A 4,658-nucleotide genomic window follows, 5' to 3' on the forward strand; every position below is an offset into this window, starting at 1 on the left:
GGCGCCCTTGTTGCCATGGCGCCTGTGCGGCCGCACTGCTCGCACACCCCTAAGGCCGGCCCTGGCGAACCTATACCCTTAATATGGACATTAAACTATTAACTACTAATATACTATTAAGCAGCAAATCAAACCCTCTGTAGCTGCCTGTGTTGGGAAGTAATTATTTTCCAAAGATTCTCATAAATCACAAGAAAGACTCTAAAATGCTGTTTCAGTTGGTTTCCAACAGCTCAGAAACATCAGCTGTGCTTTTTATCAGAGGGCTGGCAGACTGCCAAGATTCTGCTGTCATAGAAAAAAAGCTGAGCTCTTAGTGCCTCTTTGATACACTTTTAAAATTAGTTTCTTCACAAAGCCAATAGATTTTAGAGGCAAGTGAGGGCATGTTTTGAGACCTTTTACTGCTTATATTGCAATACTTGTATACATTGGTGCAGAAAGTCAAATTATTCTAAAGATGTTTGGGTTCATTTTCACTGTCCCCCTTCACCATGCAATTTACTTTTAAGTTACCCAAAATAGTGTATCCCAATTTCTAAAGAACTAAAGTATATTTTCAGTAAGTATACTTTTCAAGATATAACTGTTTTAGATTTTTACAAATGTGCTTTTCCATCTTTACATTATTGAATGTCATATCTGAATGGATGCTCCTTTTGTGTCCATTTGTTTAAAAAGGAGTGTGATGAGTGTGCCTACTGAGGTTGGTTATTCATAGGCTTATTTTTCAAGTTTGACAAACTAAATGAAAATCCTAACATTCTTGGTATACAAATAATCACTGATGACCCAAAGAATTTTGAAATTGCTGGTTGAAATGATTTATAGCTGTTTTTGAGAAATGTTATTATTACAATTGCAGTGCACTTCCTGACATGTTACTGTTCTGTATTTTCTCAGATTGCAATATCTGCGGTGAAAGATTGGAGGCACTGCCAGTGGCATCCCAAAGGGTGGGTGTTACCAGGGGGCGGGGACCGGGTGACACCCCGCCGTGACGCCATCACGCACGCATGTGATGTTGCCACGCAATGACGTGTTCTTTTTGAGAGAGGAGGGGACGTTCACCCGGCGGGATAAGGTATTCCGCCGGGTCCCCTCCTCTCTCCTGACACTGTCGGGCTCTCGGTCCGTGACCGACTGCCCGACATTTCATAAGGGGTGCCACCAAAATGACTGTCAGTCATTTTGGTGGGAACCCTCCAATGGTGGCACCCGGGTGCGGGCCGCACCCCCCTTGTGACACCACTGGGCACTACTGTCTCTAAGTGCTAGCCTCAGCATTAGGGGTGACACCAAAATGACTGTAAGTCATTTTGGTGTTTATCATCGTGAGGGCAATGATACTCAACCTAGGAGGGGAGGAATTGGCTACTACGAAGAGGGCAGCGGTGAGTACCCAATCTAGAAGGGATCACTCTCCTGCCTCAACTTCCTCTCTAATTGAAAGGACTTTGGAGGATATGCTCCTGTCTCAACAGGCCCCTCTCCCTTCTAGTCCTAATAATGTTGGTGCAGAGCTGTACTTAGTTAGAGCAATGGAGGGATTTGCTATTCTAAGTCAGTTTTCGGAAATGTTAGAACAAGGGCTAAATAAAATGGCTAAACAAATCACTACTGAGATACGATTTGATATTAGAGAGTTGGGCACACAATTGGGGAAACAATACTGCATACTAATCAAAATACGAAAGATATGCGGATTGTCCAGAATCAATTGGATGAAGTCCTTTCTAAGGTTGATGATTTGGAGAACAGATCACGTCGGTATAACTTTCGTATTAGGGAGCTGCCTGAAACGGTGACTGATCTGGACATGACTGTAAAGCTCTTTATGAAAGATTTACTACCTGAAGTGCAAGATAATAAGTTGGAATTGGATAGAATACATTGAGTTCTTACGGTTAAACGACCTGACGGGTATGCCAGAGATGTGATAGTTAAACCACATTTTTTTTAAATAAAGGAACAAATTATGCAGAGCGCTAGGAAACGATCGGAACTTTTTATTTTGGGACATTCTATTAAAATCTTTGCGGATATTTCTCTGGTTACAATACAAAAAAGACGCTTGTTCAAACCATTGCTGCAAATTCTTACATCTAAGGAAATAAAATATAGATGAGCGTTCCCTTTTAGGCTGACATTTTCTTTTAGGAATAAGCCCTATTCTATCACTACATATTCTGAGGGAGAACAATTAATGCGACAGCTGGGATTGCTCTCTGAGGACTCAGAAGGAATGCATTCAGATAATAGGGGATTGGGCGATCACTTGACATCTTGTCCAATATCTCCGTTGTGGAGCAAACCGCACAGAAGATTGTAATTTCCTTCTCATCTGTTTTTGTTTTCCTCTTGTTTGGTGCTGTATACTATGAGATTTAAAATAGCAATTAGAAATGGGGCCCGACCATGCTAGGTGGTTGTGTGCCCTGATTTGACCTGATTGTTGGGATTTCCTGGGATTGAGGTCAAATCTAGTATTGACATGGTGTCAATACCTTTGAAGATTGGGTGGGCCGGAAGGGATACGGTTCAAGGTTTTTGTTGTGTTGTATATGTTATTATATTTTTGTGTTTTTTTTCTTTTTATTTTGTTATTTTTTCTTTTTTAATTTTTGACTCCGATTGGTTCACTCTATTTTCAGGATGTAACATTATTAAGCCGGGACATACAGGTCTTGGGGTCAGGGGGGAGTTTGATCTGTGTTGCCCTAGGGTATACCGCAAAGGTGGGATTCCATTATGATGACAGTTAATATACCTGTAGTGTTTGCATCTCATAACGTTAGGGGATTTAATTCTCTCACAAAGAGGAAGATGGCATTCCAATATTATCACCCTTTACGGGTGGGGGTCTTGTTTTTACAAGAAACTAATTTCCCTATAATTTATCGACCTAAGTATATGAATACACACTACTCGCAGTTTTTTTAAAGTAATGCACCAGATAAAACTAAGGGAGTAGCTATTTGTATTTCTAATCAGACTAATTTTCGCTCTTTAATGATGCTTAAAGATCCAGGAGGGTAGATATTTACTATTGAACGATATCTAGAGGACAAGCTGGTTACATTAATATCTTATTATGCACCAAATTCTGCCCAGATTTCGTTTTTTGATTCTATGTTGTGTGCTTTATCGCCACATTTTGAGGGTGCAGTGATTTGCGCAGGCGACTCTAATCTTGCTTTAGATAGCAGTCTTGATAGAACCAGGTAAGGAGTATATAGAACCAGACAGTCCCCAAAAGCAGACTCTTTGCTCGCGAAATTATTGAATTTACACTCTTTAATAGATATTTGGAGGGAATTAAATCCCTCGGGTAAAGATTACACTTATTTTTCACAAGTTCACCAAAGCTATGCTAGGATAGATCACTTTTTTATTTCGGTTTCCTATGTTCCTTTGGTCTCCTTTGTTAAAAATAAGGAGGCAGTTTGGTCAGATCACTCGATAGTGGTGAAGGGACTTCCTACACTTACGGATATCACTAAAACACGCTGTTGGAGATTAAATGAATCCTTGTTAAGCGATTCTGAGGCACTAATTGAAATAAAATCACACTTAGAAGACTATTTTTTTCTTAATGAGACACCTGATATGTTGGCAACTATGATATGGGCAGCGCATAAGGCAACAATCCACGGGTGCTTAATTGAACTGGCTACTAGAATAAAAAAACGGGCGAATAAACGCATAAATGAATTGGATTTAGAACTTCAGAAATTGTCTAAAGCTCATGAGCAAGCTCCATCTCTAAAGCTCTTAACTTCTATTGAACAGACCAGGGTAGAATTGAACCTTATGTTAACTACAAAGGCTGAGAGAAGTATTCGGTGGTCAAGTAATACGTTTTATATGCATGGTGATAAGGTAGGAACACTTCTGGCTAATAAATTGTCTACCAAGCCTAAGACTTATTCAATGCCTAAGATACGCTGCTCTACAGGTGCATACTCCCTTAATCCACGAATAGTACTTACTGAATTTTATTCTTTTTTTCTTGATATATGCCGAGACCACACCCCTGTATCCAGGAATATGGTGGGAGCGTTCTTAGATGATATAACATTACCATGTCTTTCTCCTGACCATAAAAATGATCATGGAAGAACCAATAACAGCTCTTGAAATCAAAATGGCAATAAAACATAAAACAGGCAAAACTATCTTCGGCTCCTGGACCAGATGGTTTGCCGATTTCCTATTATAAGAAATGTGCGGATGTTTTGCTGCCTCGAATGGAAACGTTTTTTAATAACCTTAGGGCGGGAGGACGTTTAGATTCTGACTTTAATAGGGTATTTTTATCAGTGATCCCTAAACCTAATAAAGATCATGGGGAGGTCGCTAATTACAGGCCAATATCTTTAATTGATAATGACTTGAAAATGTTAACTAAAATTCTTGCTAACAGATTAAAGGCTTTTTTACCTTTATATATACATAAAGATCAGGTAGGCTTTATTGTAGGTTGCCAAGGCCCTGACCAGATTAGAAGGGCAATTGACATTATGACGCTATTGCATTCCCGATGGGACGGGAATCCTACCCAGTATGGTATGTTCCTGTCTATCGACCTCCAGAAGGCTTTTGACTCGGTATCTTGGCGCTATTTATTATTTTTGTTGGAAAGATGGGGATTTGGT

Source organism: Nanorana parkeri, unplaced genomic scaffold (genome assembly GCF_000935625.1).
Source record: "Nanorana parkeri isolate BGI_ZX_2015 unplaced genomic scaffold, ASM93562v1 scaffold3905, whole genome shotgun sequence".
Classification (NCBI taxonomy): Eukaryota; Metazoa; Chordata; class Amphibia; order Anura; family Dicroglossidae; genus Nanorana; species Nanorana parkeri.